At 45.7% G+C, this 14,457-nt stretch overlaps 1 protein-coding gene across 4 annotated transcripts in view; it reads right to left on the reverse strand.

The window, feature by feature from the left end:
- Positions 1–14,228, reverse strand: part of GNB1L (G protein subunit beta 1 like) — an 83,830-nt gene extending 69,602 nt beyond the window's left edge. For 2 of the 4 annotated variants that reach the window (XM_083717600.1, XM_083717596.1), the window contains exons 1-2: positions 14,135–14,228; positions 11,412–11,491 (exon numbers count right to left, since the gene is read on the reverse strand). The gene's annotated coding sequence lies outside the window, so the exon portion shown is untranslated. Of the gene's footprint in view, positions 1–11,411; positions 11,492–12,732; positions 12,827–14,134 lie in introns of those variants that run through there. The other 2 variants (XM_083717597.1, XM_083717598.1) reach the window with 2 other exon arrangements.
- Positions 14,229–14,457: the final 229 nt, after the last annotated feature.

Below are 14,457 nucleotides of genomic sequence, written 5' to 3' on the forward strand. Positions count from 1 at the left end.
TCAGGTTAAGAACTTTGCTTCAGGATGAGAACAGAAATTGTGCTCCGGTGGCGTGAAGGCAGCAGGAGGCCCCATTAGCTAAAGTGGTGCTTCAGGTTAAGAACAGTTTCAGGTTAAGTACGGACCTCCGGAACCTGAGGTACCACTGTAATAAGAATCCATTGTTATAGTTCCTATCCTCTGAAGCATGGGTAGCTCAAACTAAGGCCTGGGGGCCGGATCTGGCCCATTCGCATTCTCAATCCAGCCCACGGATGGTCCTGGAATCAGCGTGTTTTTACATCAGTAGAAAGTGTCCTTTTATTTAGAATGCATCTCTGCGTTATTTGTGGGGCATAGGAATTCGTTCTCCCCCCCCCAAAAAAAAATATAGTCCGCCCCCCACAAGGTCTGAGGGACAGTGGACCGGCCCCCTGCTGAAAAAGTTTGCTGATCCCTGCTCTGAAGCAACAAAAATACCCAAGTTTTTCCCATCTTCCACGTGACGGACCTTCAGATATTTGGAGATGGCAAACATATCACCACCTTACAACCCTGTTTTGTTATTGGTCCATTGCTTTCGATTTCCATTAACTGTACTACTTGATGGGTATCATATACATTTTTTAAAAAAACAAAACATATTCTGAAATGCATCCATCTGAAGTTGTTCGGAAGGCATTCAAGATGTTGGAAGGTTTGTCCTATGATCCCTCATCATCACATCTCTTGACTCATAAAAATAAATTGCTTCAAGTATCTGAAAGGATGATCTCAGGAAATATGCATGTAATAAGCCTTTGGCTTAAGCTCTTCAGGTGGAACGGCTTGCATTCCCAAACCTGCACTTGCCAAGGGAGTGCCCACGTGGGGGTGGGGCATTTGTCAGTGAGAACTGGTGGGTGGGCGGAGCTTAACCCTCCCCTGCACCACCACATCAACCACATCTGCACATATGCTCCAGCCTCAAACACACTTTCCCCTCAACTGGGCTTACTTCTGATCGCCAAGCCGCCACAGGAAGAATGGGCTAAAATGGGCAGGGGTGGGAGAGCAAATCTGCAGGGGAGACTTGGTGGCTAGGGGTGGGGGGAGAAGACTAAATACTCTCTTCCTCCCTACCAATTATCTCTTTCAAATGCCTGAGCCTGAGCCGGCCCAACTATTAGACAGTGTCAAGAGGCCGCCTTCGGCAACTGGTTTTTGGCATCATGAAAGGGCAAATTTATTACCACTATATTTTTACTTCTGCTAACCCAGAAATAGTACCTCGAGTTAAGAACTTTGCTTCAGGATGAGAACAGAAATTGGGCTCCAGTGGCGCAGCAGCAGCAGGAGGCCCCATCAGCTAAAGTGGTGCTTCAGGTTAAGAACAGTTTCAGGTTAAGTACGGACCTCCGGAACGAATTAAGTACTTAACCCGAGGTACCACTGCAGTTACAAAAGTTGTTCCAATCACCGGTCATATCAGAAGTCTTTTTAGGCCTCGTCGCCTCTATGCTCAGTCAACTTATGCTGGCAGTGTCAATTCTATGCTTGGGTTTCTGATTTCTGAACGTCTGATAAAGCAAACAGAGACACCTGAGAAAGAGCTATGAGCCTGGCTTCTCAAAGGTTGTCCCCAAAAAAGTTCCCGAAGTGAAAAGGGTAAGGGGAGAAACACACTCCTGAGCATAGGTAGGCAAACTAAGGCCCGGGAGCCGGATCTGGCCCAAGTGCCTTCTAAATCCGGCCCACAGACAGTCCGGGAATCAGTGTGTTTTTACATGAGTAGAATGTGTCCTTTCATTTAAAATGCATCTCTGGGTTATTTGTGGGGCATAGGAATTTGTTCATTCCCCCCAAAAAAAATATAGTCCGGCCCCCCAAGGTCTGAGGGACAGTGGACTGACCCCCTGCTGAAAAAGTTTGTTGACCCCTGCTCCTGAACTTCTCCAAGGATAATTAACGGCATGACAAGGATGAACCACTCAGCTGGCAACACACTCGCCCAGGTGTGAAAACTGGCAGTCACTTGGGCCCAAAGTGTAACGAAACACCTATAATATTCAAAAGTAGGCGAATTATCCCAAGACAATCCATCACAACACACACCGTCAGGATGATTCATTAGGACAAGGAAACACTTGTACAGTGGTACCTCGGGTTAAGAACTTAATTCGTTCTGGAGGCCTGTTCTTAACCTGAAACTGTTCTTAACTTGAAGCACCACTTTAACTAATGGGGCCTCCTGCTGCCACCACGCCGGCGCCGCACAACTTCTGTTCTCATCCTGAAGCAAAGTTCTTAACCCGAGGTACTATTTCTGGGTTAGCAGAGTCTGTAACCTGAAGCGTATGTAACCTGAAGCGTATGTAACCTGAGGTACCACTGTATTAATGAATGCACACATTCAAAGAGTGATTAGGAAAGGCCTCGTGTTTCCATCCAGCAGCGACTTCAGACTCTGAAAGCAACAAGTTTGAATGAATAGCTTTTGACTTTCTAAGACCAGGGGTCCATCTTCATCATGGGATGCTCTTTTAAGCACTTAAGCATGTCCCATCTCTTACTGTCTCCTCCTCCTCATCAAAAATTATTTAAGAAAGAAAATATCTAAGGTTACATAATGTAAGAAGACCCTGCTTGGTCAGACCAATGGCCCACCTAGTCCAGCATTCTGTTTTCACAGAGGCCAACCAGATACCTAGGAAAACCCCACAAGCAGGACCTGGGCACAAGAGCACCCTCCCTGTCTGCAGTTTCCAGCAACTGGTATTCAGAAAAGATGTTGCTTCCATCATGGCTAGTAGCCATTGAAAGCCTTTTCCTCCATGAATTCATCTAATCTTCTTTTAAAGCCACCTAGGCAGGTGGGCATTACTGTTTCCTGTGGGAGCGAGTTCCACTGGTGTCAGTCACCTTAAGTCAGCATGCAACCCCAGTGTAGCTTGTGACCCACTAGCTGAGAATCAATGGAAGACCAAGGATGGAGAACATCTCCAGATGTTGTGGGACTGAAACTCCCCACATCCGCAGCAAGAATATTACTAGCACAAAAATGGAAGCAAGAAGAATTACCGACGAAAGAAGAATGGAGGATGAAATTAATGGACTATGCAGAATAAGATAAACTAACAGGAAGGATTTGAAATCTGCGGGACCAGAAATTCACAGAAGACTGGTGTAAATTTACAGACTATCTGAAAAGTAATAGTGATGATCAAACTACGTTTGTAGGTTTGCAAGAAGTTTTGTGAGGTGAATTATTGGAACTATTGCAAAAATGGATAAAGGGGAGGGTGATTAGTTAAGATAATTAAAGGCAATATGAATTTAAGAAATGCATAAGAAGTGGTCAAAACGGGGGATCATCAGAGGTGCTGATGGGAGTCCATAAGAAGATTGTATAAGTGGTGAAGTTTTCTGGTATATATTATAATTCATATGTTAAAATTAATATTTTATTTTTTTTAAAAAAGAAACTCCCCATATCCCCAACCATGCTGACCGGAACAGATGAAGTCCAACTGCATTTGGAGGCCCACGGCTGATGGGAGATGGAGGCCAACAACATCTGGAAGGCTTATGGGTCCCCCAACTGTGATACAGAAAAACATGGAGCAAGCTCAAGCTTTGTCAGCCAGTGGCTAAATGAAGTGAAATATTGTTGGGCTAAGGAAAATAATGAAAAGCCTAATCTGGCTGTGCATTTTTGGATGAGCATTCCAACTCATGTGCCTTTCAATTTCTGGGAAGATTATATAAAAAAGAAGTTTCTCCACCCTCTCTCATGCGAACCATAAAATAGATTTATGGCCCAGGTTGGGGGAAAGAATATTTAGGAAAATAATGCATCAAACTCATTTATTTTTACAACCAGGATTTTCTTTCTAATCAACACAGAGCCAAAGTTTAGCCTTCCACTTAATACTCTGGTTACTCTTTCTACCATCAGCCTTGCAGAACGGACGGCTTCCCTGGGGAAACTACTGCAGCTGTGTGGGTTTGGAAAGTCTTGCCTAATTTTTACTTTCTCTTGAAGTACCGAACAAGATGCAACAGGGAGGGTGCTCAATCCTCGCAGAAAACATTTGGCCTGGGACAGTAAACCTGAGACTCGTGGTTGTTGGCGTTCATTGGGACTGGTTGGGTATAAGGCCAACAACAGAGGCAGCCATAACAAATGACAGGCAGAGTCAATTCTAGTTCTGTCACCATCTTCCTTCCTGCTGAGTTATTTAGCACTGAGACTAAGCAGCAGTACGTTGACAGCCAAATGCCACCTTCTGGACTAGTTCTAAGAAAGAAGGCAGTCGGGTCGGGCTGCCTGACTTTGGTGGGGCCAGATGCCTGGAAAGGTGCCAGCAGAAGCTGGGTAATTCACCCTTCTGGAGGAGACAGGGAATGACTGACAGCTCATAAACACCACCCATTCAAACATCATCATGTGATTCATCCAGAGCTCTTTATGCCCAGCCCCAGGTCCACCAGTAGTCCTAGGTCCACCAGTAGTCAGGCTTCCTCAACCTCGGCCCTCCAGATGTTTTGAGACTACAATTCCCATCATCCCTGACCACTGGTCCTGCTAGCTAGGGATCATGGGAGTTGTAGGCCAAAAAAACATCTGGAGGGCCGAGGTTGAGGAAGCTTGCCTTAAGTGCTTTTGCCAGGCTTGAGTGTGTCCTTGAACTGTGATAACCTCTCTTGCCTGCCTGGATGAGAATGGAGAGATGCGGGACAATGTCATATAAACATCTGGCAGTTTTTTTATATCTGAAATACAGCTGCTAAGAATTGCACATGTTGCTCCATCCACTTTTGCCTCTGGTCCCACTATCTGTGCTCTCCAACTGAGCTGGGTGCTTCCCTCTAATACCCATGGGGGAGCTATGGGTACACCAACCCTTCTGCCCCCGAAGAACATTCCCCAACTACCTCTGCAACATCAATACTAACAGAGCCAGCGTAAGACCCATCAAAATGCAGCCACTGTGTACGGCCAAACCAAAGCCCACAGAACCCACTTTTGTCCATGTTGAAACAAAGTTCCTGGGAGAAAAATTTATCCTCAAGTCTCAGGAAGATCGAGAGCTAAAAAGTGTTTTCATAGGTTCATTTTATTCTCATTTTTAGGGGGATCACTATAACTGCTCCAGAGAGGCTCATAATTTTGAAACGGCTCAGGAGTTTAAACAATGGATGTTGAGCCTGTGTTAATTCGAAACCCTCGACTCATCCTGCCAACCTCAATTTTTTCATACATCAACATTTTAATATTAAAGAAGCAGTAAATCCATCCATCTGGGTGTGTTGGATCAAAGTAATATTCCTTCCTTTTCAGATCCTATACACACACAGACACACACCAAAAAAACACAAAAAACACTTGGGTTAGATTGGACATTTATGCAAATTTCCACTTGATGGTGACTTTTTTATATATATAAGCAAAAAAGAGAGAAAGGGGGAAAGTTTGAGTGTTGACTTTTTCACCGCTCAGAACTTACTCCTCCTCCAATAGGGGCAGAGCACATTCATCTATCTTGGAAAAGGGAATCCTGAAAATTAGTTGTTTTTTCTTGACAAAAGCCAACTCGTTACAGCTGACTGGTTCACAGTTTTTAGGCTGCCAGTGAAACAGATCTATGTGTGTTTTTTATGGATAAGCTTATGGAAAATCTTCACCCTGAGGGACAAAAAAGAAATTCTATAAAAAGACACGAGAATACGCAATACAATAGTGTCTGCAGCTCATGGTTTATACAGAAAGAACAGGAAAACGTCTGGCTAGGTACCTTAACAACATGTGAGGGACAATGATTTAAGGTTATGAAGAAAATATTACAGTGACTGAATAATGCTGTTACATTTAAATAAATGAAGAAGCTGTGTTCAGACAAATGCCCTCAAATGCTAAGCCTGAGTGTGTGGAGTACAATAACTTTATAGACTTTGTAGGGAAGGGCCATAGTTCAATGGGAGAGCCTTGAATGCAAAAGATCCCAGGTTCAGTCCCAGGCATCTTCAGGTAAGACTGTAAGCAACCCCTGCCAAAAATCCTATTTAATTTAGATAGGCAATACTGAGCAAGACGAAGCAGCAATCTGACTCAGTATATACCATACTTTTCCATCTATAAGATGCCTCCATGTATAGGACACCCCCTATTTTGGGGGGACTCAAATTTAAGAAAATGGGGGGAGATGGCACAGAGTTGTTGAGCTTTCTTCAGGGGGGGATTGCTGAAAATCGCTCGCCTGCCCGCGTTGCAAAATCCGCCTCCCATCTGTCCCCATCGCCAGCAGAAGCTGCCAATTCCCCGCCCAACCGCCAGAGCATCAGCCAGTCAACACCACCCATTGACGCAGCAACCAATAACATGCACAATAGCCACTGACAGCCACGGCAGCAACCAATCAAGACAACCCCCACTTTTTAGCATGATTTTTAAAGAAAAAAACATAGTCTTATACATGGAAAAGTACAGTATGTTCCTAGATAATAAACAGAGTCTTTCTGTATGATCAGCACCCCATTCAACTACTGTTTTCATTGCTTAACCCCAAACATTAAAAGATACAAAAGAGAGAGAGAGAGAGTATCCAAAGCTCATAAGTAATTGGTAAGGTTTGTGAGCTATGGCCAGCCTACAAAATTTTGGGCACCAAATCACAAAGGCTGGCTGCAGTGTTTACTATCCTAGACAAGTCTACTCAGAATTTGATCCCACAATCTGGTGCCTTTCAGATGTTTTGGCCTATAGTTCTCAGCAGCTCAAACCAGCAGCAGCTGGTCTCTTGTCAATGGGAAGCAATGTTCCACCTGCACTGTCAGAGGCAGCACACCTCTGAATGTCAGTTCCCGGGAATCACAGGTGGGCAGAGTGCTGCTGCATGCATGTCCGGCTTGCAGGCTTCCCACGGGCATCTGGGAACAGGATCTTAGACTACATCAGGGGTCGGCAAGGCTTACTGGGCATGGGCCAGATCACTCCCACGGATATCCTCTGTGGGCTGGACCAGGGCAGCGTGATGCCGGAAATCGTGTCTGGTTATGTCTGTGGCGTTGGAAATCGCTTCTGCGCATGACCAGACGCCGAAAATTGTGTCTGCACATTTCCGGCATCTGGGCATGCGCAGGAGCGGTTTCTGGAGCCGCGGAAGAGAGTCCCTATGCTGTGCTGCACCAGTTTAGCGCAGCGCGCAGGGATTCGCCGAGAAGGTGGCTCGGTTCAAGGGCGGCTCATGGGCCGGTTAAGCAACCCTCATAGGCTGCTTCCAGCCCATGGGCCTTAGGCTGCTGACCTCTGGACTACAAGGACCATTGGTCTGATCCAGCAAGCTCTTCTTAGGTTCAAAAACATAATCTGAAGTTTGTTCTCTAAATCACCAATAAATTAATTGCTTACTACAGCAGCTATACTCTAGTTCTCATCTCCTCCTAAACTACAATACTCTCTGAGCGGTGATTTGACCATTTCACCATGAAAACACATACTGAGAACCAAGCCTTTCAAGTCCCACCAATCTCAAAGGGAGCAATCTAAGCCCATATTTAATCCTCCCATTGAGATCAATGGAACTTAGAAGGGGTTTTCTTGCCTGGATGGTAATACTGCTCTTTAACTCCACCCTTTTCAGCAAGGTCTTGAACCACAGGGTTGGTGGTTAGCATTCAAGAGTCATAAAAGAGAGAGAGAGACCATCAAATTCAAATTGCACAAAATTATAAGGTGTGGGTCACTTGTTTGGGCATTTACAGGTCACTGAGATTAAATATCTGGGACGTGGTTTGATATGATCTCATGGTACAAAGATCCCGAGCACAAGCTGCTAGCAGAGCATGTTGCCCTCTGGAGCCCTAATGAGGCCAGTTCAAGACGTCTCCAAAAAATGCATTTGTAATAGTCCAAAGCAGCTGTTTTAATCAGGAATAAAATTGGTTTGCATATCCAACAGCATTTCATAGGCTTTTGACCCTATTGATCAAAGATACTTAAACTAAAACCCAAGTACATTGACTAGGGAGTAAACTGTATTGAGCAAAACATTTAAAAACATGCATAGGATATTTGCACGGTGCAAGTGCAGTGGATGAGGCCTCATTTTACAGAGGATGAGGCCTCATTGAACCCAGTGGGACTTACTGCCAACAAAAATGGACATACAATTGGGCTCTGCTAGCCACCACCCCCCAAAAAACCCATGTACAGTGGTACCTCGGGTTAAGAACTTAATTTGTTCTGGAGGTCCGTTTTTAACCTGAAACTCTTCTTAACCTGAAGCACCACTTTAGCTAATGGGGCCTCCTCCTGCTGCTGCACCGCCAGAGCACGATTTCTGTTCTCATCCTGAAGCAAAGTTCTTAACCAGAGGTACTATTTCTGGGTTAGAGGAGTCTGTAACCTGAAGCGTCTGTAATCTGAAGCGTATGTAACCCAAGGTCCCACTGTACCTGCTTACACTACTACCCTCCAAAACACTGATTTTTTCTCCCACTTAGCACAAAATGCTTGCATCAGTGTAACCTGTTAACCACATCCGAGTGATCCTTATCTCGGCTTAATAAGCAGAAATATGAATGAGCCTTTTGCCTGCCCAAGTAAACTCTTTGTTCCTCCCTTCGCAGTGCAAGTGAACAAACCAGTCAAGATACAATTGCCCAAACTCTCCTACTGTGAAATAAGTGACATTAGCAGTCGTGTCCCATGCATGCTTGCATAGAAATACAGAGTTCAGAGGATCTTCCTAGCACACATGTTTAGGATCGTAGCCTAGGGCAGGCTGGAGGATGTTTAGTTGAGATGGAGGGGTCCCTCTGCACTGTGCTGCCTCAACCAGCGAGGAAGTTGATCAATGCACCCGCCCAGAAGCCAGCTGCATTGTCGATGGCGATAGCACAGATCCCTGAAAAGGGTGTTTCAACGTGGAAGCTGGCATAGCAAAAGAGGGTGGCTTTTCCCCCTTCTTCCCCTGACCTTCCGCACAGAGGTTTGGAGTACTCTTAAGATAATTCTGAACTGGAACAAGAATGCTGCCTGAAACGAAAATCTTCATTGCACCCAGTGGAGGCTGGTCCATTAAGGTGAATGCCCCACCTGCCCGCCTTCTTAATTGCAAAAAGGGCTTTGGGGTGGCCCTGCCTGACAGCTTTCACCTCCTGAGTCTCAGCGTTGCCCTCCTAGAACTCAGGAGGGAAGAGGGTGGCGATGAAATTCGTTGGCTCTGCCTGCCATTGCCTCTGGCTCCACCTACTGTCTGGGTTCCCTGCCTGTCCAAATGGGCCCCAGCCACTGCTGATCACATGTGGCTATTCTGATGTACAGTGGTGCCTCGGGTTGTTTTCTGCTGCTCCAGAAAGGTTGTTTTCTGCTGCTCCAGAGAAGCGGACGCGGAGCAATGGATCCAAACTACAAGAAAGAAGATTCCACCTAAACATTAGGAAGAACTTCCTGACAGTAAGAGCTGTTTGACAGTGGAATTTGCTGCCAAGGAGTGTGGTGGAGTCTCCTTCTTTGGAGGTCTTTAAGCAGAGGCTTGACAACCATATGTCAGGAGTGCTCTGATGGTGTTTCCTGCTTGGCAGGGGGTTGGACTCGATGGCCCTTGTGGTCTCTTCCAACTCTATGATTCTATGATTCTAAGTACTTAATTTGTTCCGGAGGTCCGTTCTTAACCTGAAACTGTTCTTAACCTGAACCACCACTTTAGCTAATGGGGCCTCCTGCTGCTGCCGCGCCGCCGGAGCACGATTTCTGTTCTCATCCTGAAGCAAAGTTCTTAACCTGAGGTACTATTTCTGGGTTAGTGGAGTCTGTAACCTGAAGCGTATGTAACCCGAGGTACCACTGTACTGCTCCTGATTTAAGTTACCTTGCATGTCCAAACATCCCTTAAAAATTGTTCCTGCTTATTTGCAAAGGACCCAAAGGCACCGGAGAATGCTTTGTGCAAAATTACACATTTGGATGCGCTTATTATCTTGGCTCGCTGCCTAAAATGAGGTGCGCCGAGCAATATTATTAGCTCAGGTAAACGAGGCAAAAAATCAGCAAACTGATTGACCTAAAAAGGAAATGCTCCAGGTCATGGGCAATTTGCATTTCCCCCCCTAAGCCTACTACAAGAATTGATGAACAGATAAAACTACAGGAATATTATTGCATCCCTACTTGTAAGCTTGAAAACAACCACTCACCTGGAGCAAGTAAGAAATCATCTTTACATGACCAGGCAGGGAAGTGCATGTAGCACATCAGAGAGTACATTCATCTGAAGCCCTTCTCTGCGCGTCCCCCTCTGATGTAGCTGCATATGGCTGAGACACAAGGACAGGCCTTTTTAGTGGTGGCCCCTCACTTGTGCCCAAGCAAGCCTAATTTGCTCATGCACTTATTGTTGGTTATTAAGACCGAGCTTAAGGTTATAATTTAAGTGGCTGCTATAGATGGAATTTGACATAATTTAAATATATTATTATTGCTCCTTGATCATATTGATGAAGACTGGTACGGCACCTTCTCTTTCTACACCTGCTGAAAACACTTCCGTCCTGCCAGGCCTACACAAGAAATTAATAATACATCTTCCCAGAATGGTTAATTGATGCCTGTTTTTAACTTTCTTAGGTGGTTTTTATTGTATGGTCTAACGTATTTTTGCTGTACACTGCTTTCACATAGTTTATGAAATAGCAATCTATAAACATTTTTTTATAAATAAACAATATTGTGTATCAACCCATCTCTTAATGACCTAAAACAAGGCCACCAACTTAATGACTTAAACAGAAGAATAGACGAATTCTTGTGGGACAAGGCTAACAATGGCTATGCTCTGCCTCCGCGGTTGGAGGCAGTACAGTGGTACCTCGGGTTAAGTACTTAATTCGTTCTGGAGGTCCGTACTTAACCTGAAACTGTTCTTAACCTGAAGCACCAGTTTAGCTAATGGGGCCTCCCACTGCTGCTGCGCCGCGATTTCTGTTCTCATCCTGAAGCAAAGTTCTTAACCCGAAGTACTATTTCTGGGTTAGCAGAGTCTGTAACCTGACGTGTATGTAACCTGAAGCGTATGTAACCCAAGGTACCACTGTAATGGTTCCGAATACCTATTGCTGGAAACTACAGGGGGGGAGAGGGCTCTTGTGCCTGGGTCCAGCTTGAGAATTTCCCAGAAGCATCTACTTGGCCCCTGTGAGAACAGGGTGATGAACTATATGAGCCCCTGGCCTCATTCAGCAGGCAGTGGCGGAGTTTCATGCTCTGGCATGGGGGGCGGCGAGGGTGGAGAGCAGGTGGGGGCGGGGCTGGCGTGCATCCCGGGGGCAATGCGCTCCCCCCGCACGCCTCTTCCTCCGCCAGTGTCAACAGGCTCTTGTGTTCTTATGGACTAGCAGATAGCTTAAAAATTGCAAAAAGGTTCATTATTATTTAAAACCCAAATACTTACAGAAGCTGTAGTTGGCAGGTACTAGTCCTTGAAGAGGCAACCTCCCTTCTCTCACACACACTTGAGAAAACATGCATTGTCTAAAAGAAGGAAAGTTATCAATTAGCTATTGAACCGTTCACTATCACTCCTGATCGCCAGATTCACTTTCTGCAAGTGCTCCTGTTTCTTAACTGGCATCAAGGGACAGGCAGAAATTCACTGTATGTCAATGAAGAAGATGACACCTGTTGGATTTTTGCCCAGCGTTCAGTTGGTAAGGCAAGGGGAAAATGCTAGGGAGGAGGGACAGGTTCAGCAACAAATCCTATATTCACAAGAAAAGACCACACCTTTTGGATTCCTGCCTTGCTTACTCCTGTTAGAAACACAGCTTCACCTTCAAAGGGTGTATCTTTATTTGGTTATTTAAGAAAATTATTCCCCACCCACCATATAGGCTTAGTTTTTACACACACACACACACACACACACACACACACGACAGCAATAAAACAAATAATAGAAAAATAATAAACATGGTCAGTGCAACAAATGATCTAACATTTTAAAAGCCTGGGAAAATGAAAAGGCTTTTGTCTGACACTGTGAAAGCATGAGAGTCACAAGCATCAATGTGCAGAAGGTTACCACCAGTTCACGATTGGGTTTAAGCTTCTTTATCATTGTATTAATGTTATTTTACTTAGATGGAGGAATCCTTCTCATTTTATGCTGGAAAGCCCTCACCCAGAATATCTAGAAGGGAAGTAATTCCTGTTAGGTTTTTAACCTCTTGTTAAAGCCACTGTGGTGTCCCATCTGTTGAACACCCCTCCCATTTCAGGTATGTCTGGCGCCACCATTGTTAGTTTTCCAATGCCAGGCTAAGACATATTTATCTGCGCAGGCATTTTAAGTTTTGTAAGCTGATCATTGTTCAACCCGCTCTGTTGTTTTTAGCTGTCCTGTTTGTTTGATGGTGTTTTGTGTTATGTGTTTTTGCTTATGTTATGAGTTGCTTAGCTGCTTTTATTTCCTTTTCTATTCCATTCCATTCCCTGCCCTGGTATTCATATCCTACATCACTGGGCAGACAGGGAGGGGGTAGCATGCAGCCCAAAGAGCGCTGTGCCGTATACACTAAAGATGCCAGCTCTACCTGATGGATTCCTGCTCCACAGCTGCAAAAGGCTCAGCTCTGGCAGCAGGAATCCAAAGAACGCCCCTTACCAAATAAAATAGCTCTTGTCCCTGCAGGCAAGGCAACACCTGTTGAATTCCCTGCGTCAAGCCCCCCTTCCACCCTATAATACTGCAACCTTTCTATAGGAAGTTGCACCTGTTGAATTTCTCCCTGCATTCCAGCTGTTAAAGGCCACGCCAAAGTACCAACGGAAGAAGAGTGGCAGATGAAAATGGTGGACTTTGCGGAACTGGCGAAGCTGACGGGAAAAATCCGAAACCAGCATGATCAAGTATTCCAAAAGGACTGGAGTAAATTTATACAACATTTGAAAGATCACTGTAAGCAATTAACAACACTAGTAGGGTTATCTGAAGACTTGTAATGAGAAGTTTTTTTACCATTCTATATTTATTTAAATTTTGAGGTATTTAGTAATGCGTTCTATTAGAATTACGGGACGTGGATGGCGCTGTTGGTTAAACCACAGAGCCTAGGACTTGCCGATCAGAAGGTTGCCAGTTCAAATCCCCGCGACGGGGTGAGCTCCCATTGCTCGGTCCCTGCTCCTGCCAACCTAGCAGTTCGAAAGCATGGCAAAAAAAAGTGCAAGTAGATAAATAGGTACCACTCCGGCGGGAAGGTAAACGGCGTTTCTGTGCGCTGCTCTGGTTCACCAGAAGCGGCTTAGTCATGCTGGCCACATGACCTGGAAGCTGTACGCCGGCTCCCTCGGCCAATAAAGCGAGATGAGCGCCGCAACCCCGGAATCGGCCACGACTGGTCCTAATGGTCAGGGGTCCCTTTACCTTTTTATATTAGAATTGGAAAATATATATAATGCTGTGATATAAAGGTTAGTTTTGAAAGCCAAGAGGTGGGAGGGAAGGAAGTCGACAGGCTCTAAAGAGCCAAAGAAGTGGATAATAACGATGTGATTATATATGTTTAAATGGAAAATTAATACAATTTTAAAAATAAAAAATAGAATAGAATAAAGGCCACACCAAGTGTGGGGTGGGTGGGCTGAGCAGAAGACCACCATGCAACCCAAAGCATGCTTCACCAGGTAAGATTAAAGGCTTGACAATATTTTAATGTTGTATTTTAATCTTGTTTTTAAGTTATATTCATTCAACTTGTTTTTATTATTGCTTCTTAGCTGCCCTGAGCCCGGCCTTGCTTGGGGAGGGCGTGGTATAAATAAAAATTATTATTATTGACCTGTTGGGTTCCTGCCTGCCTCACAGCTGCTAACTTAGGCCTGCCAGAGGGGGAGGAGTATCCAAAGAGTGTCGCATTATTGGAGGCGTCAAAGCCCACCCCCCTCACCACAGGCAAGGCTAGACCTGTTGAATTTCAACCTGCTCTGCAGCTGTAAAACCATAACTACGGAGCATGGGGGGAATCCAAAGAAGGCCTCACTGGGTAGGAGAATGGCCTCCTCTCCAACAGGCCTCTCGCCCCCCCCCCCATTAACTGAAGCACAAGAGCCCCCATTCGCCCCTCCCCACAAATATCCCCCCCCCTCACTCGCTAACTACATTACATCCCTCACCCATGAGGAAGACGATCGATCGGCGATCTGCAGGCGATGCCTGCCCGGCTGCACAACACGCAGGACGCAAGGCTACGCATGGAGCACAGAGAAAGAGCGCGCCGACAACGCCGTCACGTGACAGGGACTCCGGGGCGGCTCGACTGCCTCTGCGGCAAGGCTTTCCCTGCTCCGCGGCGCATGCGCGGGCTTGATTCCTCGGCTGGGCTGCAGCCCGGCGCGGTGGAACGTTGAGGAATGTTGCAAATCTGGAGTTTTGGAGGGAGGGCGGGCAGGTGTTAATGGGGGCGCTAGCAAAGGGGTGCGTGTGGGAGGGGGGTATT

Source organism: Podarcis gaigeae (genome assembly GCF_964106915.1).
Source record: "Podarcis gaigeae genome assembly, chromosome: 16".
Taxonomy (NCBI): domain Eukaryota; kingdom Metazoa; phylum Chordata; class Lepidosauria; order Squamata; family Lacertidae; genus Podarcis; species Podarcis gaigeae.